This window comes from Pithys albifrons, chromosome 3 (genome assembly GCF_047495875.1).
Source record: "Pithys albifrons albifrons isolate INPA30051 chromosome 3, PitAlb_v1, whole genome shotgun sequence".
Taxonomy (NCBI): Eukaryota; Metazoa; Chordata; class Aves; order Passeriformes; family Thamnophilidae; genus Pithys; species Pithys albifrons.
The window spans coordinates 20,187,755-20,215,019 of NC_092460.1; the positions used below are offsets into that span (position 1 = coordinate 20,187,755).

General features: G+C 45.2%; 1 pseudogene; it reads right to left on the bottom strand.

The window, feature by feature from the left end:
• Positions 1-47: 47 nt before the first annotated feature.
• LOC139669534 (nucleolar protein 8-like) lies at positions 48-19,792 on the bottom strand (annotated as a pseudogene).
• Positions 19,793-27,265: the final 7,473 nt, after the last annotated feature.

A 27,265-nucleotide genomic window follows, 5' to 3' on the forward strand; every position in this document is an offset into this window, starting at 1 on the left:
AAAGAAACCAAAAAAGGAGTGACAGTGAGTAAGTTCTGTTGTACTTCTCAGTCGTTCATCGTCTTTGGAGAAGAAGAAAAATCTTGTACTTTCTCTTTGTGGCAAGCAAAGAAACCTGGACAAACACAAGGAAACTTTAACATCAAGAAAGTTACTGTCAAATTCCATTAATGCAAGTTAAAGCTGTAGTGCTTCAGAGAAACAGAATGCATGGAAGAACATTCCTTCACAGTAACCAAATATGGTCTCCTATAAAAAAGACCCTTTTATAAAAGAAAATTTACTACGTCTCTGACTTTTGGCCAAACCAAACCTGGTTTGGGTTGAACCAAAATTACCCACTTAATTTCTCCAGTCTTCAACCAGAAACTCAGCTTTCATATTTTTTTACTCAATGTCAAAGCAAATGGGCTGTTGGGATGTTTCACTGTTACACTCTGTGCAGCAGGGAATGGTTTTCCAGGATAACTTCTGTTGCTCAGAGATGTGGAATGAAGACAGCAGTTTCCCAGGACCTGAGTGCTGCTATTAATATTCTCACAGCAGCAAATTACTACAACCAAATAGAAAACAAATACAACTTGCATTTCTTGATCCTTTTCAATTTCTGATGCCTCTAGCTCATCACCATCCTCAGAACTGCTGTCCTGGAAACGTGGATCTTCTTGCCATGTGACTTTTGCAGGTTTTATTGTTTCAAGGATGTAGGGCTCTGCAAGATTATCACAATTGAAATAAAAAATCAGATTATTCCTCTACTTGCCAGCAAAAAACCCTACCTCCCAGTGAAGAACTTACATTGGAAAAGCAGATTTAAGAAGGATGGAAACCTCCCCCTCTCGGGCTTTCTGAACTATCTCTCTGCTCAGGTATTTTTCACTTTGTTCTGGGGGTCTCTTTCATATCCTGAAACCTTTATTAGTGCATTCAGAACAGTGAATCCTTTCTGAAGTCAACAAAAATGTGGGGGGCTTTGTTTCTTTTAAATCTTTCATTTAACTTCACATGGTTTGTTTTGTTTCCTACCCTACTGACTGACTTAATTCAGTATGTTTTAATCTTGAGTGTGTAACACTTAATTCCCCTATAGTCATGGGTCATTCAGCTTCAATTTTGTAAAGGTACAATAAGAAAATTAAGTAAATAATAAAGCAATCTTGAATGTTCTTGGCGTCAACTCCAGATTTGCTTTTGCTCACATTACTCCATTAACACACCTTTGATTTCAAATCTTGTTGGGTTGTATGAAACTTTGACTTGGCATATCACCTTTTTCCCTGTCTGAGAAATGTAGGGGATGACAACAACATCCATCACTGTTTAAAAAAAACAAATAAATAATCGTTCTTTCTCAAAACATCCCTTTCAAGATTCCTGGGGCGCAAGCTGAGCTACCACAATCCTGGCAAGTGTAACTGAAGATCATAATGATTCTGCCTCATTACTCACTTTTGCCTCTGAAAATGCCCGGGATTCTGAATTTCTAAGCACTGTATTCCTGCACAGTGCCCGACGTGAGCCATTCACTAGAAATTGCACTGTCCTGCTCTTACCTTCTTTTACACCTGACTTCTCTGTGTCTCCAAAGAAGGAAAACTTGAAACCACTCGGCTCCTGAGCTGTGTTATTCCCAGAGACAGGTTCCAAATAGTCAGGTGGGGCAGAGTCTTCTGCATCATCTTTGTCCCAGGGTATTCCCTCACGTTTCTCTGATTGGCTCTTTGAAGATCCAAATAAGTCTTTTAAATCAGTAGCAATATCATAATAGACTTCTTCAGACACTTGAGGCAGTTTCTCACTCTCTTCTTTCTTCTTCTTCTTCCTTTTAGCTTTACTGAAATGGGATTGTTTGAGGACAGTAACACAACAGAGCTGTTTTTAAAAGAAAGAGCCACCTGGCTCTTGATGTTTTCCTAAACTCAGCCATGCCCATTGATGAGGAGTTCACTTTTAAGGGAGAGAGCAGTGCAGGGGAAACATCTGAGCTTTGATTCTAAAGGCAGGAACAAGCCTCCTTTTTATTACCCACATCATTAAGGGACTTTTCACTTAACATGTGGTAGTTCATAAATGAAGATACTTAGGACAGATTTCTCTTCTGGCAAAAGAAATGTTAAGAGCTAATATGGTTTTTCACAGGATAAGAGCTAATACCCTTGTCTCTTGAAAACTTCTCAAATCTTCAAGTCCATGACTTGACCTTTCTCACCTTCAGTGAGGACAGAAAATGGCATGCAGAGAGTAGATGGACTACAAAGAAAATATGACACTGCATGCCGGTTTTAGTGCTCACAATTCCTATTGTATATTGATTTCTGCAATCACAGGGAGGACTAAAGAGAAAACAGCAGTCTGCGTAGTTTCAAACTCAGTCTGCTGCCATAGGCTTCTCTCTAAGGGGAGAAACATCACAACTGTAGTTACCAAGCTGTAATATTACCTCTCCTTTTCTGTAGTACTTGGTTTCCTTTCAAAAACTGTGTGGTCCTGTCTGGTGGGATCGTAACGGAGGACATTAATGTCTCTAAGAAAACAGAAAGGCAAAGAGAAACCATGAGACACTCTAAAGGCTCAAATGAAAGCTACCCCAAACCTTTACAGTAGGATACAAATTCAAATTGGCTTCTTCACCAAAATCTCTCCAAAATGTAATTGACATTTAGAAAGTCCCTGCTAGTCAGTGCCTGGGAATTCCATTAAATACTGACTTCAAATACACACAAGAAAGGAAGTACTTTCCTCAGCCATCTAGGCAGAAATTTTGGTTAGGAAACACCGGCAAAACTTAAGCCTCCCTAAAACTCCTTCACTGATGGCAGATGATTCATACTTGAATTTCTTGGCACTTGTTGCTGTTTTACTTGGCTTAGGCTGTTCCAGGTTGATGTTCAAGAGGCTTCCCAGTATCTGCAGAGTTTTCTTTTTCTCTGCAGCAAGGTCGTCTTCCTCATCTGCCTTCAAGCTCTTTGTCTCTGCTAAGATAACAAGAAATACATTATATTTTCCCTGCTAAGCCTGTGATATTTGATGCATAGTATCACTACAGTACTAGCAGAGCTCACGTCTATCAACACATCACTTCCTTTATCTAAAAGCTACTCAGAGACTTTGTCCCTTGCACTGTAGAAAATCTTGGGTTAGAACAATTCTGGGCATCTATTTCATGTGAAGGCCAGATCAGGTATTTAACATGTTTCCTGCTGCTGTCATGTAACTGCAACCCCTCTGCCACTGCTGATGCTCTACAGAAGATCACATGAAAGCAATGAAGGGAATAGCAGAATGAGGCAAAAATTTAAGTTTCAGAAAGAAATTGAATCCTGAAAACTGGGTTAATTTTTTTGGGGGGGGGTTGGGAAGGAATATTCAAACTTTTCCCATTTTCAGCTTTTCTGCCTTCTGCTGCTAAAGAAAAAAAATGACCCTACTTAAGACTGCCAAATCAGCCACAGGCTGCAGGATGGCTACAAAACAAACAGTTTAAATGAATATAATGATCCAAAAGGGGGTTTTTCTAAGTCACCGCTTAGAACTGTTTATCCCAGTTTTTCAATGTGGATAAACACATTCTGATATCATGCTGTAAGAAAAATAGTCTCAAATGTTGTTTTATTAGGCACATGTGCCTCACTCAGCTGTTCCAAATACTTTTGCAGCATACACCTTTAAGAAAGCACAGCCACCCCTGGTGTTTCCCATGCAGAGCCACAGCAGAGGTGGGTGGTTTTCTTTTAAGGGATCACCAAAGAAGGCAAAGGAGGCCATAAGGTGCTTCAAAAGCTAAAGCTCCATGATATGGCTCCATTACTACCAGTAACCAGGAAGTATGGGCAGCTTTACCTTCCTCCTCACTGTCACTCTCCAGGAATCGGGCGTCCATGCGGAATCTTTCATCGGTGCCAAATCGGGACTGCAGCCTCAGGAGCTAAACAAATGAAACAAGTGCTCTTAAGCACTGGAGGAGGAAATCAGCAACGTTCAATCCCTTTCTTTTCATACTTAATGGCAACATACTAATAATCTTTAGCTCTTGAGGCCTTTTCCAGGAATTTCTTTGGATACAAAGATAACACCACACATTATTTCCTCCATGGCCACTCTTTCCTCTGTTGAAGGGAATTCTATTTTAAATTGATATAAATCATACTCAGTAATAATGCAAGCCTACCAGTTCTGTTCCTCTGAAGTGGCCCTATAGACTCTCAGAGGAAAACTAAATTCCAGTGATGGGTTCACTCACTTTTTCCCCAGCTTTGCCTTCAAACTGTGGCTTAATTTTCAATCGTTCATCGTCCGTGTTGTCTTGCTCGTTCTCACTGCTGTCAAACAGTTTGCCTGAAGGCTTGGGAGCAGATTTATCCTTTGTTAAACAAAAAGGAAAAACAAAAGAAGGAAAGAGAGAATATAAATCAGTACCAACTTTGTTCATGTGCTTTCCAGTTTTCCTGAAAAAGTGGATTTCCTGCACAACCCTGTGCATTTCCAGCACTGATCAACATGCTGCCAATCTTATCTTGTATACACACCTTGTGCAACTCTGGTTTATAATTATAAAATTAAATTATGATTATTCCATTTCATCATGGGCAAAATATCCACGTAATGGTGTCCAGGTTTAGCCTAGATTTTTACCAACTCTGGACTGGCCTCCCTTACCCCCTCTCAAAAGCCTCCCCAGCAAACGGAAGAAACACTGAAAAGAAATTAACTCAAAAGAAACTGAAATGAATAAAAAGAAGAAATTATATTTTCTAACATTCACAATCACACTGTGTACACAGTACGTAGGATCCCACCCCCAGGGGAAAGGGAAAAGGGGACTGATCAACGAGAAAATTGGGAAGAAACAAAACCAAACCAAAAAAAACCCAAATGAAACAGACAAACACAATTAAAAACTTCAAGGAAGGGGAACAAGCATGAAACAATCTCACCCAGGACAGGAGAACCACCAGCAACCGAAGGGATCAGACTCCAGCCTCTCCCACCAGCAACCCCGGCCATGGAAAAAGGGACAACCAAAACCAAAAACCCCTCCTCCCCTACTATGTGGAAGACACATGTGGAATACTTGTAACTTCCTTAGATACAGTGGTTACTGAGGAAGCCATGGGTAGAACCATTACAAATGGGTAACTCAGATTTTACAACAGTTAAAAAATTGCAAATTTCTGATTACATCAAGGAAGGTAAAAATGTCAATGGCTAAATAACGATAATGGTCCTAATCTCAATACAATTACAAGGAAAAATCACAACAAAAGCAAACCCAATGCTTTAAAGTTTTAGCAGAGAGGCGATTAAAAAATGTCATAGATAAGAAGTTCTATTTGAGAAAAAAATAACTATTTAATTTTACTAAACCATGGCAGTAAAATCATGAGGAGTCTGCTAACAATAGTAAAGACGAAGCCTTACACAGTTCTTCGGAGCTCAACAAAAACAAGATACTGCCTTAGCAGTTCATCCAGTCTCAGAAAGAGCAGAGTACTTCTGTACTACTCAAGCCCAATCTCCTCCCCAGCCTTTGCCTAAAAGCAGAGGAATTTCAACACTAATTATACAGAAGTTCTTTCTCTTCTAAGTTAGAATACCTTCTGTGCCAATCTCAAACTCCTTCCAAATTCTCCAAGCTCTCAAGCTTTCTCAGATGAATGGTTAAGTACTGTCAAACCTGTCTGATGTTAATTCAAAACTTACCTACATTTCTCTGGCACTTCACTAGGAAATCTAATCTTCAGAACAAAAGGCATGGTCACACAGGGCTTTTGCCTAACAACACTTACTTCTCCAGGCATATTTCCCAAACTTGTGTCTTTTTTCAACGTCTCATTTTCCGTGTCTGAATCGAATAGGATGTGTTTGTGCTTCCCTGCTGGCTGGCTGTCCTAGGAAAGGGGGAAATGTCAGGTCAAACACAGCAAGTACTTGCTGCACTAATACAGAAGTATCTAAAAGGCATTTCCATGACCTCTGCTATTCCTCCTGCAACTCCAGAGGCATTCCAGGGACGAGGTATGCAGGATTTTGTATATACTCAAAACTGGCAATGTATTAGAAAATCCAGACTATGATTTTTAGGAATCTTAATTCACATACATTAATTACCCTTTTCCTTGTACTCTGGACTATTCAGATAAAAGTTGTGAGTGTAATTACCAGATTCGAAAGTGCTCCTTGAATGAGTTTCTTCTGGAGTTCTCTCTCCCTGTGTCTCTCCTCCAGAGCCGCCAGCCTCCTCTGGTTGTCCTGCTCCTGTTTGTCTCTTGCAGATTCCTTTGAAGCAGTAGCATGAAGACAAAGCTCCTTATCTTCTGGAAGGCTTGTCTTCCTGTTCTCACATGTATTAGCTTCGCGTTCTGGCTTTTTATTGCTTACATTCATCTTCATTTTTTTGGAAAGCAGTTTTGGGCTCTCCCGTTGCCGTTTAACGTGTTTCAGAGCCCCTGCAGCGTTGCTGTCCCTGTCACTGCTCCCACTGTCACTCTGATCAAGGCTGGGAGAGGCAGCTCCATGCTCTGAACTGTGGTCTTGTGGAGAACTCCTATCTTTTTTCTTCCCCTGTAAACGTGGCCTGGAAACAGGCTGATGTCTCTCATCTGCTGAGGAGGCACCAGGTGACGGTGCCTCATGCTGCTCACTGGGCACATTTTGTCTCTTTACTGCTGACTTGAAGTGCTCACAATGGATAGTTCTTGGGCTGTCTTTCAGATGACTCCTCTCCAGAAGAAAATACACAAGCTCCAAGTCCTAAACCTACAGACCCCTTCTTTAACCCAGTACTGTCCTTAGTTGACTCTTTTACACAAAAGGACCCCATTCCTCTGAAGGGCTGATATTTCAAACGTGAATTATTTTGTCCCTTTGAGCTTTCCTTATTCTCCTCCCCTGCTAAAATATCAGCCAGCACATCGTCAGGAGAGATGCTTTTTTTTTTTATCTGCAGGGTGACATTTAGGAAGTTTTGGTTTATTTGCATTACCCTTAGGATTTTCTTCAGCAGTGGACTGAGCAGAACTCTGTGCACCATCAGATGCCTCTGCAGGTGTCCCAGTGCTTTTGGCAGCCAATGCTTTTAAGTCATGTAAGGAAAGGTCTAAGCGGTAACAGTTTTGCATCATGGACTCATAGTCAGAACTGATTTCAGACTCCCCTTGCTCAGACTCTGAGTGAGAGCTCTCACTATCACTTGTGTCTGCTCTACTGGTAACTGCTGAAGTTTGCAATGCACCAATTTTGGATTTTTTAATTTTCCACTTTTTTTCAATGTGTTCTCCTTCTACATTTTGAGTTTTCAGTGATGAGTCATTTAACAAACCACTTTTTTTGTTAGCTAGGATTTTTTTATTTTCCACCTTCATCTGTTCAGAATCTTCTAAAATTGCAGTTTTGCTGCTATTTGGATCTGGAGTTTTACCTTCAGCAATAATTTCATCTGTATCTGCTGAATCATAACCATTACCATATTCCACAGTCTCTTTGTAACTTCCTTTAGTGGTTTTCTTCATGGCATCTGGCTTGCTTAAGGACCAGTGACTACTGTATTTTAATCCAAAATCATCCCCAGTGATTTCCAAGGGGTCACTTTCAGTCTCAGCATTTCCAGCTTTCCATTTTTCTGTCTCTTTCTTTACCATGGCTCTGATCTCCTCTTCAGAATCAACATCACTGTCAGAAACACTCGTGTTATTTCGAGCTGTAACTCCACTAACATTGCTCTGATCTGATGATAAACCTTTGCCTGGCGTTTTACTATCCAGACTCCTCGATGGAGGCAATTTCAACTCGTCATTGGGTTTGGGGTTTGATATCTGGCTGAGCTGTGGTGAGCTGGTGTGTTTTGGACGGGGCTGGCACCCGGAGGACAGAGCTGCTGCTCCATTCAGGGCCTCACTGCACAGTGGCCTCGGTTTTTTAGGTGGTTTCTTCATCCCAGAGAACTCTCCTTGTCGTTTCCTGTTTGCACTGACATCTCTCCCTTCCAAGTGCTGGGTGAGCTCAGGCACAGGAGCTGCTTGTGCCCGGTCTGGCTCCAGCTTCCTCAGGTTATGGCAGTACTTTGAGGGGTCATATTTCACAACGTTGGTCTGAGTTAAGGAATTAAAACAAGATTCCTCCAGCAAACAGACTCGAGTCTTTCTGAACAGGTTGAATTCTACATGAAAGGACAACAAGGAGCCCTTTTTCATCTCATGTCTTTAAGCAACTGACTTGTGCAGTCTAAGAAACTGCTCCAAATCACACAAATTTACTGCAAGACACACTTGAGGGATTCAGTAAATTGAGTCTGACATAGCAATCAAAATTAAGACTGTTCAGCAACTGTTTCTCCATATGACAGAAGAAGGAAGGGAACTGTGCCTATGCCCAAACAGTAGGAAAAGGATATTTTATTCTTTTGCGGATTCCTGAGGTGGAGGACAGGCAAGACTCTGCCAAATTTACCAACAACCCACTTCTATAGGAAAAGAAAAGTAAACGGTGTTAAACAAAAAGAGAGTGGAAGTAACCCTGGAACAGAGGAAGATGTTTGTTCTTGGATAACAGAACTACTAATAAAAGAACCACCTGTGACTAATTCATTTTTGTTTATGCTCTTTAGTGAGATATAATCATACTGTGCAACTTAGCCAGCTTCCTTCTCAAAAACAACAAAACCCAAAGCCAACCAAAACCCCAAACTTCTACAACCTGCAAATAAAGAATGATAACAAAGTAGTAAATTTCTTTCCTTTGCAAGTACTATGTCTAATATATGGCTTCTGGTTTATGAGTTAACAGCAGCCACTGCACAGACAGAAAATCACTATTATTTTGCTCTCTTCCCCTTTGCCACACACACACAAAAATCCCTCTAACACCATTCTGTGCTTCGCAAATAATTTTCAAAACTTTCCAATTAATATAATTTTTCCTGTCTTAATTTGCATGTTCAGTGATTTTAATCTTCCTCTTGTAAGCACGTGCAGACCCTAATCCTGAATGTGAAGCACAGAGAGCAGTTCCTGACAGCCCAGCCACCAAAAATTATGTGCTGTATAAAAGTAAGTCACACAGTCTCTTTACAAGCTTTTAAGGGTGACATGAATGTACATTATGCTACAGGCTTATGCAAATTCCCAACATACACAAGGAACAAAGCATTTCCTGATTTAACACCACGAGAGGGGACAAGCAGATCACAATTATTTCCAGTCACTGCAAAGAATCACAGAATCATAGAATGGATTGGATTGGAAAAGACCTCTGAGATCATCAAGTCCAACCCTTGGGCCAACTCCAGTCCCTTTACCAGATCATGGCACTCAGTGCCACGGCCAAGCTCTGTTGAAAAACCTCCAGGGATGGGGAATCCACGCCCTCTCTGGGCAGCCCATTCCAATGCCTGAGGACTCTCTCAGAATAACAGGAGCCTTCTCCTTTGTCTCTACAGGAGGTATTTCTTCAGCCCACTTTTCACAACTTGGACTGTCACCCCCAATAATTACATGTCTTTACATAAGGCACAGAGATTTAGCATAAATTTAGATATAATGAGCTTGCTTTTTCTTGGTTTACTTCTCTTACATATCTCCCCCAGCATACCTTGTGCTCTGGCACCTCTGTACCTGGGACTGCTTTCATGTGGAAGTCCACAACTCCAGCCTTTTTCAGTGATTCCAACAGACATGCTTGGTTATTTCTCTGTGGCTTTTCTTTCTGCAGCTTTGCTTCCTCCCTCTCTGTGGCAAGCCTGTACCAAGAAGTACATCAGACATGGGAAAAGTACTCTACTAAATAAAGCCCATGTGCTGGATTCGAGCTGGCAGGGACCCCCTCCCACAGAACAGCAGCCACCCACTGCTCAAGGAATCAACACCTTGACGTTCCCTTTAAGGGAATAACGACATAAATCACGTTGCAGTATCACACATGCATCAACACTCCACCACTCTCTATGAAAACTGAAAGAGTGTAGAAGATGAAAGCACAGCCATAATATTATCAGATAAACAGAAGAGGGGTAACTTGAGCAGCAACACGCATTTTTAAAAACTGATTTTTACCTGTGCAAAAAGCTTTCTTTGGCCAACTCAATTTGCAGTGTCCCTCCTTTCCATTTTGTTTTATTTAAAATTGACACGCCTGCAAAACAAAGAGATGGAAAATAAGTAATTTTTACGTTAAAGAAGCACAGCCCAGACTTCACTACACCTCCTTCTATGACAGGCTGACGTTTCTTTAGCGTGATATTACACCTCACTGCTCACTTGGTTTAAGTTTGTACCTGAAAGGTACCCATAAAATTGAAGCTTAAAGAAGACAACAGAATAAAACAAGCTCTACCTTGACCACATCCTGTTGTGACATCAGATGTGTTATCAGTAAAACAACCTGGCTCAAAAACATCAACAAGCAAAAATCAGAAAGATGTACTTACACTTTCTAAGCTCGGCATCAGAAATGCTGACACTGACGTAGGCAAAAGTTTTCACAGGGTTCCCTGATCAATGACAAACATCCAGTTAACTTCTGTGTAATATCAGTGTTTCCTTTAAAACTGAAAATTAAGCTATTTTGTGAAAATAAAGTGACTCTGAAGCAAAAATTCCATTTCACGCTTCAAACTGAAAAGCAATGAACTTTGAAAAGATAAAACAAAACATACCCTGATCATCTTTTCTGGTGAACTAATCTAATTTGTATGCCAACATTTTAGTCAAGGTGACAAATAGCAGACAGTCCCCCGCAAATATTTCTTTGGATACTTCTATAAATTGTGCTTTAGAGTTAGATCATCCTCTCAAAAGTAATGTAAAATTGTTTACTAACCTAAGAAGTAGGAAAGAATTTTGAATGCGAGCTCAACAGATCTTCTGCTCTTCATACAATGTACCAGGAAATATTTAAATAATAATTACTTAAAATTAATAGATATTAATGTACGAATTAAAATCAATGTGTTACTAGTACCATTAATAGGTAAAATACTTTTGCTAAGGAAAGAATAAGTCTCATGATTTGACTTATGAGTAGTTAAATCAGTTTAGAGACACTACTGGGCACTGAATGGGACCTGGGCCTCTGGGACCTTATTATCCAAAGTAGTGAAAATTCTTTAGTTATAATGTGACTATTTATAATATAAACACATTCCTTTTAGGATACTACAGTTTATCCTCTGAAAGTGAGTGTTTAGAGTGGAGACATCAGAAGGAGGGATCTGGCTGGCTGAGTCATTTGATGTAGGAAAGCTCAGGAGAACAGGGGTCTGGTGCAGTGTCGGGATAGACCAGGACTTTATCAAGTGGCAGAAGTACTACAAACGATGGGTCGACGAAGATGCAGAAATCGGAGAGCCTGAGGCTGTGGGCTCAAGCTTTTCATATATTGATTTCTCCCCTGTTAATGGCGTTGGTCATCAGGTCTACCCATAATGTTTCCCTATAGGAGTCCCTATCCAAGTTCTTCTTCCCAGAACCCTCTTAGGTTTTTCCCGCCAACCCTACCCTGATTGGCCCCAGTTTGGTGCATTGCAGTAGTTCCCCTTTTATGGCTCACTGTTTCCTATTGGTCCTTTCCCTGTTCCTCCCCTTTGTTCATGTTTTGACCAATAGGATGCTTGACCCTTCCCCTTCCTCCTCCCATTTTCTGGAACTATCCCCGAACCCTTTATAAGCTGGGCACCCCAATAAAGCTTGTTTCTTCTGTTGCCACCTGGCCTCAAGTGTGGTCCTTCCTTGGGGAGGCTGCGCCGGGCTGGGTGCGGAGGGAGCCATCCCAGCCTTTGAGAGGCAGCCTAAAAGAGCTGCTAGCTGACGGCCACCGTGCCTCTCGAAGGAGAAGACCCGCGTTCCTGATTTAGGAGCTTTTTCATCCATCGATAATTGGCGCCCAATGTGGGTGTATCCCCCACTTGACGGACACTTGCAGCCCAGGGCGGCGTGAGTCCTGCGGTCAGCGGTGGACCCCAGTGGCAGCGGCTCTGGCAGGGGTCCCTGGCATTTCCAGCCTAGTGCTGTGCATCCCTCGTTTTGTCGGACCAGGAGCCTCCCTGTCAGCCTACTGTCGTGACTGCGGTAGGTAGCCCACTGGGTAGCCCTCAACCCTTACTCCTTTTTAATTCCTCATTTCGTTAGAAATGGGAGGGATTCTCTCTAAGAGAGAAAAAGATAATTACCTCCGCCTTAAAGCCATCATTACACAAGCTAATCGTCCTTTGGATAAGGCTGCAGTAAGGTCGCTCATGAAATGCATTTCTAAGAACAGATACGAACTGCCTTTTAATTTGACCCCTAAAGAATGGGAAAACTTAGGACGAAAGCTTTGGGCGGCTGCAACTAGGAATGATGATCATGCAAGAAATGCCGTTATGGCGTGAACATTGATTCAGGGCATCCTGGAGTCAGCACAGGGCTCGGGGAACCAGGGGGCCCCAAGATTAGCAGGAAGATCAGGCAGCTGTGGTCGATGCGTGGGTCTGGCGTCGTGTTCAGCATGTGCCCAAAGGAACAACTCTACTGCCCTCACAACTAACACCACCATTGACACAGCATTGCCCTGCAGAATCCTAAATCCACACACATTAGTCTTCGGCAAAATGGCTCCCAGGGGCTGAGGGAGAAACCTCCTCAAAATGGAGGTCTGAGGGACGAGGGGGAGGTGTTCCAAGCCACACCTTGGGGAATGACGTCAGGAGTGGAGGGGTCAGCCTCTCTGGGAGGCGGTCCCAGGGATCCCCTGCGTCATGCCCCGCCCCAGTATGTAAGGGGCGGCCCCGGTGACTCCCTCCTCCCAGCCCCACCCCCCGGTGGAAGGCCATGGCAACAGTCATCATCTTCCTGTCCAATATGGCAGCGCCCATGGCCAAGGCCTACATGGCCAAGGCCTACACCAACCTACCGGAGGGTATCAAGCATTGCCACCTGTCGCAGGTTTGGCCTAGCTGTTGCCAACCCTGGACTGGCCCCCCTTCCCCCTCTCAGAACTTTCCCAGCAAAGGAAAGGGAAAAAAAACTGAAAAGAAACGCACTCTAAAGAAACTGAACTGGATAAAAAGAATAAATTATATTTACTAACATTTACAAACCACACTGTATACACAATACGTAGGATCCCACCCCCCAGGGGAGAGGGGAAGGGAGAAAAGGGGATTGATTAGCTGGGAGATAGGGAAGACACCAACCCAACCTAAAGAAACTGAATGAATCAAAAGAAACACAATTAAAAACCTCAAGGAAGGGGAACAAGAATGAAACAATCTCACCCAGGACAGGAGAACCACCAGGCACCGGAGGGACCAGACCTCCACCACCTCCCTCCAGCTCCTCAGCCAAGGACCAGAAGAAAGAAAAAAAAAAAACCACTCCCCCACTGCTACGTGGAAGACACGTGTGGAATACTTGTAACTTCCTTAGATACAATGGTTACTGGGGAAGCCATGGGTCAAACCATTACATTCTCCACCCCTTATTCCACACTGGTCTTTCCACGCAATCTTTGTATTATTGCATTTACTTATATCCCACACACATATATATAGTCCATATGCAGTCCTTCAAGGCAGATGTCTTGTCATCAAGGATCAACACCAGCATCAGTTCAGCTTTAGTCCATTGCCTTTTGGTTAGAGTCACAGTTCCAAGTTGAGGCCTATTCCACAGTTTAGGGCTGCCTTATCGTTGGACATCATGGGATACCAATACCGGCTTTGTTTGGGTTTTTTCTCATCTCGTGTCTGGTTTCCTGCAAAACACAACTCAAAGCACATAATTAGTTCTTCCCCAAGGCTAGATTGCCTTGGGGCACACACTGGATCTCACCATCTTTCCTCATTACCCACCAGGTGTTTCCGGACCCTTGGGCAAAAACAATCCCACGAATGGGTTTGTCTTGGCCCGAGGGAGGGGTAATCCAGACAGATTTCCCTAACATGCCTCTCAAGTGAATCGCTGGAACTTTGTCTCCATCTACCGTGTGGAGGGATTCTGCTTGGGCAGGACCAGCTCGATTGACAGAGCCTCTGGTGTTAACCAACCAGGTGGCCTTGGCTAAATGCTTATCCCAGTTCTTGAAGGTTCCTCCACCTAGTGCCTTCAGAGTTGTTTTTAATAGTCCATTGCACCTTTCAACCTTTCCAGCAGCAGGTGCATGATATGGAATGTGATATACCCATTCAATACCATGCTCCCGTGCCCAAGTGGCCACTAGATTGTTCTTGAAGTGAGTCCCATTATCTGACTCAATGCGATCTGGAGTGCCATGCCTCCACAAGACCTGTTTCTCAAGGCCCAAGATAGTATTCCGGGCTGTTGCATGTGGTACCGAATATGTTTCTAACCATCCGGTGGTCGCTTCAACCATGGTAAGCACATAGCGCTTACCTTGGCTAGTCTGTGGCAATGTGATGTAGTCAACCTGCCAGGCCTCTCCGTATTTATACTTGTCCCAGCGTCCACCATACCAAAGGGGCTTCAATCTTTTTGCCTGCTTAATGGCGGCACAGGTTTCACAATCGCGGATAACCTGGGAGATAGTGTCCATGGTTAAATCCACCCCTCGGTCTCGTGCCCATTTATAGGTTGCATCCCGGCCTTGATGGCCTGAAGCATCATGGGCCCATTGAGCTAGGAACAATTCTCCCTTTTGCTGCCAATCGAGGTCTACTTGTGACACCTCAATCTGTGCAGCTCGGTCTGCCTGTCTGTTATTATCTTGTTCCTCGTTAGCTCGACCTTTGGGCACATGGGCATCTACATGGCGGACTCTCACGTTCAATTTCTTTACTCTGGCAGCAATGTCTTGCCACAGATCTGCAGCCCAGATGGGCTTCCCTCTACGCCTCCAATTCATCTTCTCCCACCGGTCTAGCCATCCCCAGAGAGCATTTGTTATCATCCATGAGTCGGTGTACAAGTAGAGCCTTGGCCATCCTTCTCTTTCTGCAATGTCTAGGGCCAGTTGGACAGCTTTGAGTTCTGCGAACTGACTCGATTCGCCTTTCCCCTCAGTGGCTTCTGCCACCCGTCGGGTGGGACTCCACACAGCTGCTTTCCACTTCCGGCTCCTCCCTACAATACGACAAGAACCATCAGTGAAAAGGGCGTAGCGTGTCTCTTCATCTGGCAGCTGATTATATGGTGGAGCTTCTTCAGCTCGACTCACTGACTCTTCCTCTTCTTCATCTGCCAGGCTGAAGTCCCCACCTTCAGGCCAATTGGTTATAATTTCTAGAATTCCAGGGCGATTCGAGCTCCCAATTCGAACACGTTGTGTAATCAAAGCAATCCACTTGCTCCACGTGGCATCGGTAGCATGGTGTGTAGGGGGCACTTTTCCTTTGAACATCCAGCTTAACACTGGTAGTCGAGGTGCCAGGAAAAGCTGGGCTTCAGTACCAATTACCTCTGAGGCTGCTCGTATGCCTTCATATGCCGCTAGGATTTCCTTCTCCATAGGGGTGTAATTGGCCTCAGAGCCTCTGTAGCTTCGGCTCCAGAAACCAAGTGGTCGCCCTCGTGTCTCACCAGGCACCTTTTGCCAGAGGCTCCAGGAGGGACCTTTATCTCCAGCTGTGGAATAAAGTACATTCTTCACATCTGGTCCCGTCCTGACTGGTCCAAGAGCCACGGCATGTGCGATTTCTTGTTTGATCTGCTTGAAAGCCTGTTGTTGTTCAGGACCCCATTGGAAAATGTTCTTTTTACGGGTCACAAAATAGAGAGGGCTCACGATCTGGCTGTACTCTGGGATGTGCATTCGCCAGAAGCCTATGGCTCCCAGAAACGCTTGGGTCTCTTTCTTGTTAGTCGGTGGAGCCATTGCTACAATCTTATTGATGACGTCGGTTGGAATCTGGCGACGTCCATCTTGCCATTTCACCCCGAGGAACTGAATCTCTCTGGCAGGTCCCTTGACCTTGCTCTTTTTGATGGCAAAACCGGCTTTGAGGAGAATCTGAATAATCTTCCGTCCTTTTTTGAAGACTTCTTCTGCTGTGTCTCCCCATACAATGACATCATCAATATACTGGATGTGTTCTGGGGCCTCACCCTTCTCCAATGTGGCCTGGATCAGCCCATGACAAATGGTTGGACTGTGTTTCCACCCCTGGGGCAATCGGTTCCAGGTGTACTGCACGCCCCTCCAGGTGAAAGCAAACTGTGGCCTGCACTCTGGTGCCAGAGGAATGGAGAAGAATGCATTAGCAATGTCAATAGTGGCGTACCACTTTGCTGCTTTGGACTCCAGCTCATACTGGAGCTCCAACATATCTGGCACAGCAGCACTCAGCGGTGGCGTAACTTCATTCAGGCCATGATAGTCCACAGTCAATCTCCATTCTCCATCTGATTTACGTACAGGCCAGATAGGGCTGTTGAAGGGTGAGTGTGTTCTGCTGACCACCCCTTGGCTCTCCAGCTTCCTGATCATTTTATGGATGGGAATCACAGCATCTCGGTTTGTACGATACTGTCGCCTATGTACAGTTGCAGTGGCCATCGGTACTTCTTGATCTTTGACACGGAGTAATCCCACAGCAGAAGGGTCTTCTGAGAGACCAGGGAGAGTAGACAACTGTTTGGATTCTCCTTCAATCACTGTAGCTACACCAAAAGCCCACCGGTACCCCTTCGGGTCCTTAAAGTGTCCTCTTTTTAAATAGTCCATACCAAGGATGCTAGGGGCTTCTGGTCCTGTCACAATGGAATGCTTTTCCCGTTGGTCTCCTGTTAGGCTCATGTCAGCCTCTACCACCGACAGGTCTTGAGACCCTCCGGTTACTCCAGAAATAGATACAGTCTCTGTACTCTCATGTTCTGATGGCATCAATGTACATTGGGCACCAGTATCTACCAAAGCTCGATATTTCTGAGGATCCGATGTGCCAGGCCATCGAACCCACACAGCCCAGTAAACCCGATTATCATCCTCGTCCCTCTCCTCCTCCTGGCAGGAGGCAGGGCCCCTCTATTGTTGTTCCTGCTCGGAGCACTCTCCATCTGACGTGCGCGATGCTGTCAGAGGCCCCTTCATCAGCATGGGGGGAGTTGTTTCTTTTGCGTCTCGGAGATCGATGTTTCTTTTCCGGGGTCTTTGCTTCAACTATGTGGACAGCTTTCTTGCCAGCTACTTTCCGTTTTAATTCTTGCACTCGGGCTCTAAGTTTAGAGGTGGGTTCACCGTGCCATTTCTTCATGTTTTCCCCTAGTTTGCGCAGAACAGTCCATAAGACACTACGCTCACTCTGTGTCTTACTCCTGGGGCTTCCAATTTTCTCTTGTGCTGCATGAGATGACCGAGAACGGGAACGGGAATGAGAACGAGAACTGGAACGAGAATAAGAACGAGACCTTTCTTTGCGATCTCTAGAACGTCTGCGTCTAGGTTCTTCTTCATACACAGAGCGTCTAGTATTCCTCTGGTGGCCTCTAGTTCTCCCTCGTGCTGCATGAGGTGACCAAGAACGGGAACGGGACCGAGAACGAGAACAGGAACTTGAATGAGAATGAGAACGAGACCTTTCTTTGTGACCTCTAGAACCTTTGCCTCTAGGTTCTTCTTCATACACAGAGCGTCTAGGATTCCTCCCTACCCTTTCCCCACTGTAGAGGGAAGAATGCTGGTAGTTAGAGGGGACCCTCATGGTTTCCGATATTCTCCGTATCCAGTGACACATTCTGTCAACGTGTATCTCATTCTCGTCCATACTTAGAGGGTATGCAGATATCAGACATGGCATATAAGACTTAGGGGCCCCATTCATCACCTTATCCCACATCGGCTGTGTGCATGGCATCTTCTCTGGGACCAAGATGTCATAGTAATTTGGATCGGAGTATATAATCTCCAACATGGCCAGTTCCCGCAGATACTGGATGCCTTCCTCTGCAGTATTCCACTCTCTCGGAGCACTCACCAAATACTCTTTAAATGGGTATCTTGCCCTCATGGCACGGAGGATTCGGGTCCAAAGACTGGATGCCATCTCCCCCTGTCCCATTTCCTGTTCTATTTCACGGTCTCGGGCAAGAGATCCCAATTGTTGTGCTTCATGACCTTCCAGCACATGACTACTGGCCCCCTGGTCCCAACATCGCACCAGCCAGGTGAGGATGCGTTCATCGGGCCACCGACTGTAATCCCTTCGTATATCTCGAATCTCCTTTGGGGTCAATGATCGTATAATTTCACTTTCCCTCATTATTTCCTGTCCATCTCTCCCACGTACTATTCTCTCTACCTGTGTTTTTACTCTTCCACTCCTTCGTGGAACCTCTCTCACTTCCTTTCTGACCCTCTCACGTGAAGATGAGGATTGTTCGCGCCGCGAGGACGAGCTTCTATGGGGTTCACTCCGGGAGGATGGGCTCCTACGTCGCCCACGCTGTGGAGAGAGACTTCTACTTCGTTCGAGCCGTGGGGAAAGACTCCTAGCTCGTGCACCCCGTGAAAGGGAGCTCCTGCGTTGTTCATCAGGTCTGATGAATGGAGGTAGCACATAGTCCTTGGAAGGCCGGGGTAAGGGCCTTCCCCGGTCATCTATTCCCTCAAATGTAGGTCTAGTATGGGGAGGCGGAATCATACTTCCAAGGGAGGGTTGCCTTTGGAGAGGCTGAAACGGTCCTTCCTCAGGCTGACGGAAGCGCGTTGACCTCCTCTCTTCCTCCACTGGGTACTTGCGTGTGTAGTCAGAGCACCAATCGTCGAATGTTATTCTATCCCAGGATGCTCGCACCGTCCCTTTCCTTTCTCCAGGCATGCCTCTGGTCTCTTTTGGGCGTGCCCCCAGTCCCATTAGGTGTGCCCCATCCCTTGTGACCACTCCTCCCTCTCTGGCGGCTGCTCCCTCTTCTACTGTGACTATTCTTTCCTCTTGTGCCGTCGCTCCTTCCATCGTCACAGTAGTTTCTTCCTCTCTCGCAGCTGCTTCTTCGTCTACTTCTTCTTCTTCTTCTTTTTCTTCTTCTTCTTGTTCCTCTTCTTCTTCTTCTTGTTCCAACTGCGGAGGTGGCTCTATGGGTTTTGTAGTCTCCTTTGTCCTCGTTGTTTTCTTCTTTATGGGGGCAATGATAATCTTCTGGTCCGTAACTTGAGTTTGAGGTCCCACAGAGCGAATAGGAACTGTATCCGCATTGACTTGAGTTTGAGCTTCGACTGTGGTCTTGGTGGGTTTAGTAGAAATGGCTGCTTCCAGATCTGCAGCTTGAGTCCGAGTTTCCACAGAGCGAATAGAAGCTGTATTGACGTCAGCCTGAGTCTGAGCTTCAACTGTGGTCTTAGCAGACTTAATAGAGATGGCAACCTCCAGATCTACGGCTTGAGTCTGAATTTCTACGGAGCAACTGGAAGCTGTATTAGCTTCAGCTTGCATCTGGGTTTCAGCTGTGGTTGTAGCGGGGACAGCAGGAATGGCCTTGTCCAGATTTGCAGCCTGAGTCTGGGTTTCTGTCGAGCAAACAGAGACTGTATTTGCTTCAGCCTGCGTCCGAGTTTCAGCTGTGGTTGTAGAAGGGACAGCAGGAATGGCCTTGTCCGGATTTGCAGCCTGAATCTGGGTTTCTGTCGAGCAAACAGAGACTGTATTTGCTTCAGCCTGCGTCTGAGTTTCAGCTGTGGTTGTAGAAGGGACAGCAGGAATGGCCATGTCCGGGTCTGCAGCTTGAGTTTGGGTTTCTACAGATCGGTCGGAGGCTGTATTATTTTCAGCTACTGGAGTTTGGGTCTCTTCAGAAACAACATCGACCTCATGCTGTGTTTGGACTTCACTTTCGGTAGCCTGAACGGGGACTGCACAGGTCTCGGATGGCATATCTCCATATTCTATCCTGTCCTCAAGCCAGTGACAGTAGTCTATGGCAGATCGATAAGCACTAGCCAGGCCCCAACACAAAGCAGAGACGCGCGTATACGGGTCCTCATAGGAAAAACACTCTTCTGATAAACAGCGGGCCACCTCAGCAGAGTCACACACTTCTTCTGGCGTGAACCTCCAAAGAGCGGAGGGTGAGATACGCCCTAGCACTTTACCGAGATCCGACCAAGCCCCATCCCATCCAGGGACTGGCCTGTCCGAAGCCCCTTCCAAAGTTCCAGCGAGTCCCCCAGAGGCATAGCCTTTCTTAGGTCTAAAACAAGGGAAGCAACAAAGTGCCAGCATTCTTCCAATCTTATACAACAGTTCCATTACCCTCATAAACACTAGTGCTGTCACAATACAATTTAGGTAATAACTGGGACCAATTGTAACAGTAGGGATCTCTCTCAATAGTCCATTAATGTCATAATTTAACAGGCCTTTAATGTCAAGATTCAGGAGGGCCTTACATGGATGACAATTATCAGGCAGACCTAGGTATGTCCCTAGGAGACCTCTCAGAGTGGGAGTAAGCATTAGCACCATCAGTGTGTAACAGAATAGAAAGACACTTAACAGGAGGCCTTTCACTACAAGAGACTGCCAGGCCATGCCAGCATGGTTGGACTGACCTCCTCTGGTACCTCTCAGGTACTTGCTAAAAAGGGTGAAAACCATTCTTTCTATTGTTTGCCTTATGCCTGAGTCCTCTGTTCCCAAACAAAAAACCTTGTTTATATCAACAAGATACTCTTTTGATAATACCACTTCAGTTGGCAGTTCTCCCGGCCACTGTTCTCTAAACAGAGAACTTTTTAAAAACAATTCAAGGTCAGTATCTCGGTAGAACCTCCAATAATGTCGCAGGTTTGGCCTAGCTGTTGCCAACCCTGGACTGGCCCCCCTTCCCCCTCTCAGAACTTTCCCAGCAAAGGAAAGGGAAAAAAAACTGAAAAGAAACGCACTCTAAAGAAACTGAACTGGATAAAAAGAATAAATTATATTTACTAACATTTACAAACCACACTGTATACACAATACGTAGGATCCCACCCCCCAGGGGAGAGGGGAAGGGAGAAAAGGGGATTGATTAGCTGGGAGATAGGGAAGACACCAACCCAACCTAAAGAAACTGAATGAATCAAAAGAAACACAATTAAAAACCTCAAGGAAGGGGAACAAGAATGAAACAATCTCACCCAGGACAGGAGAACCACCAGGCACCGGAGGGACCAGACCTCCACCACCTCCCTCCAGCTCCTCAGCCAAGGACCAGAAGAAAGAAAAAAAAAACCACTCCCCCACTGCTACGTGGAAGACACGTGTGGAATACTTGTAACTTCCGTAGATACAATGGTTACTGGGGAAGCCATGGGTCAAACCATTACACCACCATCGACCAATCCTTTCTTGTCACACAACCTGCCATCTAATACTGCTGCGGATTGTTCTGTTACGAATCATCACTCTGCACATCCTACTCGTCTTACTCGTATGGATGGGAGTGCAGGAAAGGTTATGGACTTTAGTGGTCTACAGGCTATCCAAGCCTTTCCTGTATACTATGACGGTAACCAAGCTCCCACTTGGGAGCCACTCCCAGTACCATTGATTACGGATGCCAAGAAAGCCATCACTGAGTATGGCTTGTCCTCCGCATATGCTATGGGAATTGTGAGATCAATGTTTCAACCTTTGATTTTTACACCTAACGACTTGAAAGATCTCGCACGGACCTTATTGAATAATATGGAGATCACCATGTTTCTTGATCAATGGTTGGCAAATATCCAAAAATATGCACATGAGACAATTGCTAACACGCAGCGGCCCATTCAGGAGACCACCAATATGCTATTTGGCTTGGGAGATTATGCATTCAATGCCACTCAAATGACTATTCCAACTGAACATTTAATAACTACTAAGAATTTAGCATTCAGTGCCCTGCAAGCAGTTGCTGAAGCATCTCAGGTTACACCCCCATTTCAGTCCGTGTTCCAAGGTCTTGAAGAACCTTTCATGCATTTTGCAGAGAGACTAAAACAGGCGATAGCTAGAGAAACAAAGGAAAAGACTGTGCAAGACATTTTGTTCAAGCAATTAGCCATCTCCAATGTTAATGCTCAGTGCCAGCCAGTGCTGAGAGCACTGAAAGACCCAACACCATTGGAGATGGTGAAAGCTTGTAAGGACATTACACAGACTGATAAATTGGCTAATACTTTGGCAGATGCACAGAAATCTGTGGGGAACAGCATTGGGTCGCAGCTCGCCAAATCTAACAAACAGCTTGTGAAGGAGGTTGCAAAGGAAGTTACTCAAGCTCTTGCAGCAGCGACCAATCCTACCAATATTAAATGTTTTAACTGTGGAAAGCCTGGACATTTTAAGAACAATTGTCCTAAAGCGCAAGCATCGAAGCTGGTTCCACCTGGCTTATGCCCCAAATGCAGAAAAGGCCGGCATTGGGCAACCGAGTGCCGATCCCAATTTGATCGTCAGGGTCGGCCCCTGACGCCAGCCCCAGCTAGGAAAATGTCGCCGCTGGGAAACTCCAGTCAGAGCACTGCGGGCGGCGCGATGACACAAAATGCCTTCCCATTGGAGACCTGCGGGGCACGCCTTCTTCCGACAATACCGGAGGGAGAGCCCTCCCAAGTTGGAGTGAGCTGGGGCTGGCAGTTGCCCAGTCAGAAACCCTAAATAGAGGGGACTTCCACATGGTTTTAATGGTTACTGCTGGAAATGAAGACGACCTTAATGGGACTTTCCTTGTCACTGGGACATCCCAGGCCTCAGATATGGGGCTGCTTGTTGCTCCCACAGTGATATCTGTCAAAAGTGCTAACAATGTTTCTGTTTTTGTTAAACCGTCTTTCCAGCTTGATACAGAGGATACTGTTGCCCAGCTGATCCCGCTCTCCAGAGAACCATCTGCTACAGATACAGTGCAGGCAGCCTAGGTTCACACGCTGACAGTGGACAGACCAATGTTGTTATGTAAAATTTCTTATCCTAATCTAGGTCAAGATATACAGATCAATGGACTTTTAGATACAGGTGCAGACATCACCATTATAGCATCTAAGGATTGGCCACGAGCATGGCCTACCAACACTCCATCTATTGACATCAGGGGTGTTGGAGGAGTACAAATTCCTCGACAGAGTGTTTTTCCACTTCTCGTCCATGGACCGGAGGGAAAGTCTGCCTCGTCCCGGCCCTTTGTTCTCGACATTCCGGTAACCTTGTGGGGGAGAGATTTATCTCAGTGGGGACTTTCGCTCCAAATTTCAAATTTGTAATGGGGGCCACTGGGGCGCCGCAGGCCCCTCCCCTCACCTGGACCACTAACACCCTGGTCTGGGTGAACCAGTGGCCCCTGAGGGGAGAGAAACTGTGGCAAATTAATACTTTAATTGGAGAACAATTGGAGAACAATTGGAGAAAAAGCGATTAGTCCCCCCAGTCCATGGAATTTTCCTACCTTTACTATCCGGAAGGCTTCGGGAAAATGGAGGCTCCTTCATGACCTGCGGGAGGCCAATAGTTTAATAGAGCCTATGGGAGCATTGCAGACGGGCTTACCATCCCCTGCGATGCTCCCAGAGGACTGATCACTAGTCGTCATGGACATCAAGGATTGCTTTTTCAACATCTATTTGCATCCTAATGACGCCCGCAGGTTTGCGTTCACAGTACCATCAGTGAACGCCTCAGAGCCTTCCAAACATTATCACTGGACTGTCCTCCCACAGGGAATGAAAAACAGCCTGACGATTTGCCAATCCGTTGGGGCCGGTGAGGCGGCGTCATCCAGGTGCAATAATTTATCATTATATGGATGACATTTTATTTTCGGCAGTTGATTTATCTTCATTAACCCAAGCACACATTTCAGTTAAGGAAGCCCTTGGGGCCAATGGATTGGAAGTGGCACCAGAAAAAACTCAAGACTACCAGCCCTTGGAAGTATTTGGGCATGCTATTGTTTGACAAGACGTTTGTACCACAAAGGGTGACAATTCCGGCCACTGTTAGGACTTTGAACGAATTACAGACTCTTCTAGGAAATATTAGTTGAATTAGGAATTATTTGGGTTTGTCAACTGACTTTCTCTCGCCATTGTTTCAGCTACTGAAGGGGGATTCCAGTTTGTCCTCTCCAAGAATCCTTACTCCAGAGGCAAAGAAAGTCCTTCGAGAAATTAACTCCCGCCTTTCAGCCTAGCAGGTCCATCGGATGAGACCTGGTCTACCCACGGCTTTGATCATTTTTAGAGGGGAGAGACAGCCTTATGGTGTCATAGGCCAGTTGGATAATAAGGAAAAGAAGTTTCTTTTGTGGGAATGGATTTTCTTGAGTTTTCAGTTTTCTAAAACCATTACCACCTGTCCGGAGATGTTGGCGAAAGTTTGACACAAAGGACACTTAAGATTTTGGGAGATCTCCAGGCAGGACCCTGATTTTATTTATATTCTCCCCACTAAATCTCAATTACGTTATTATGAAATACATATGTTTGATTTCCAGTCTGTTATGACAGATTATGTTGGGAAAGTATTGTATCACCTTCCGGCTATTCTGTTTTTACAGATCTTATCTATTTCTCAGCCTCGGTTGCAGTTATTTTATTCTCAGGTCCCAATACAGGATGCTCAGATGGTTTTTACAGATGGTTCTGGCCGGACAGGGAATGCCGTGGTTGCTTGGCTGGACAACGGAGAGTGGCGCAAGGATGTGCACCAACTTGCAGGCTCTTCACAACTGGTCGAACTCTCAGCAGTTACAAGAGCTTTTCAGCTATTTCCTACTCCTCTAAACATTGTATCAGATTCTTCTTATGTGGTGGCCATGGTATCAAGAATCAAAAACAGTTACTTGAAAGATATCTTCAACCAGCAATTGTTTCAAATGTTTTCCACTCTCTCAAGGGTCGTTCACCACAGGGAGCATCCCTTTTACATCCAACATGTGAGAGCACATACAGACCTCCCTGGTCCTGTGGTGGAGGAAAACAGGGTGGCCGATGAGGCAGCGAATCCGGATGTTACTGTTAACTTGGCTCCAATTCCTAATAATTTTGAGAAGGCCAAATTATCTCATAAATTTTTCCATCAAAACATTAAAGCGTTGCGAAAGCAATTTCATCTCTCGGTCAGCCAGGCTAGGACAATACTGTCTGCCTGTTCAGACTGTCAAAAGGTAATCCCGGTTCCAGCGGAGGGCGTTAATCCCAGGGGACTGAGTCCCTTGGACCTTTGGCAGACGGACATGACACATGTACTTCAATTGGCCGCCTTCGTTATGTACATGTGTCGGTAGACACCTGTTCGGGACTAATTATGGCCACGGCGCATACAGGGGAGAAAGCCAAGGATGTCAAACGACATTTCTCCCTTGCATTCGCTGTTATGGGCATCCCGACACAGGTAAAGACTGATAATGGTCCGGCTTATGTTTCCACTTTGTTGAAAGAATTTTTTAATCTGTGGGGAATTTCCCATATCACCGGAATCCCCCACTCGCCACAGGGTCAGGCGATTATAGAGAGAGCCCACCTTACACTCAAAAACATGTTAAAAAAGCAGGAGAATTCGGCGGTAGGGCTCTCCCCTCAAGAGAGGCTGAATAAGGCACTGTATGTATTAAATTTCTTAAATAGGCTCCACGACGATGCTCCCCCTGTTGAAAGACACTTTGGAGCAGGAAAGATGAAAAGGAATGAGGTGAAGGTCTGGTACAAAGATGTGGTGACTGGGAAATGGGTTGGCCCTGTTCCTCTGTTGACATGGGGGAGAGGGCATGTCTGTGTCTCCGCAGGGTCTGGCCCAAGATGGGTACCATCTCGTTGTGTCCGTTTCCACCAGGACAACGCCAACGTCAACTGGACAGAAGAAGAGGAGGAATGGCACCTGGACATTATGTTCACTGAGGAAAAAGAGTTCTCATCTACACCTTAGTCGCGATGCTGCTGTGGAATGAAGCCAAGGCAAAGCAGGAACAACAATCGACTCCATCTACAGCTACTACTTTGTTGACTCCACCGGTTCCAACTTGGGTAATGTTTTCTAAGCAGAACGTATGGCTGAGTTTAGCACGATCACTGAATATGGATTCTATTTGCTTATCTACTTTAGATCCATCTAATCCATTTAAAACGTGTCTAGTGGGTCTGCCTTGGTCACCACGGGAATGGGGAGAGTTTAGAAATCAATATGCCCCATGGTGTGATGACCATGACCACTTTAAAAACCCATTTATAGATTGCTTCACTCGCCCTGATAGAACTTTACATATTAGAGAAAACTTTACGTATCAATGGCAAAGGCCTGAGGAGCTGGAAAGTTTTTGGGAGCGTAAGGGCCCCTTTGTGCTTTTTCTTTACACCACAGTCACAGATTGCTGAGGCACAGCTGACTGATGTTACATCTCCTCCGCCCTATGCCAATCTTAGTTTTTGGTGCAAGGACGAGGTCTCATATCGAATTCGTGTCCCCCCAGAATCAGTGGTCTTGCCCAAAGGAATTTTCCTCATCTGTGGTAAGAGAGTACGGAAGATGATCCCTAGGCTGGCAATAGGGGGCCCACGTACCTTTGGAAAATTGACACTCTATAATCCAGCGGTATTCATGCGATCTGAGGGCCCGCCTCAGGTCCGTGAAGGAATAAATATACAATCCCAGGTATCACTGCACAAAAGGTCTCTTAGGATCCGCAGGTATTTCCAGGGGCTAGCACCACCCCTTAGCTTTCATCTGCCACCACCAAAGACAACTCCCCGACCAAGGACAACCCCCCGACCAAAGATAATAGTTGCAACCACAGCTAAACCTCACCCGCTAGAAGGTATGCAACATCTACATGAATTTACAGCAGAGTGTAACTCTAACATGCAGTTTTGGTCAAAAGGAAAAAACATTTGGGGGGGGGCATTCATTGCTGCGATTGGTACAGTACATACCTTGGACCTTCTAACAAAGATGGGTTGTTGGCTTGCCAAGGAAGCCAATGCCACTAGTGAAGCCTTAGAGGAAGTGTTAATGGATACTCAAGAGAATAAGAAAGCTCTGTTGCAAAATAGAGCGGCTATAGATTTCCTACTTCTAGTTAATGGCCATGGATGCCAGGAATTTGAAGGGCTTTGTTGCCTTAATTTTTCAGACCATTCCACTTCCATCCATTCACATATCAATCAATTAAAATCATTGGTGCATGATATCAAGCAGGATGATGGGTTACGGCTAGAGGATTTGTTTAGTTGGTTGCTGTCGCAGGTTTGGCCTAGCTGTTGCCAACCCTGGACTGGCCCCCCTTCCCCCTCCCAGAACCTTCCCAGCAAAGGAAAGGAAAAAAAACTGAAAAGAAACGCACTCTAAAGAAACTGAACTGAATAAAAAGAATAAATTATATTTACTAACATT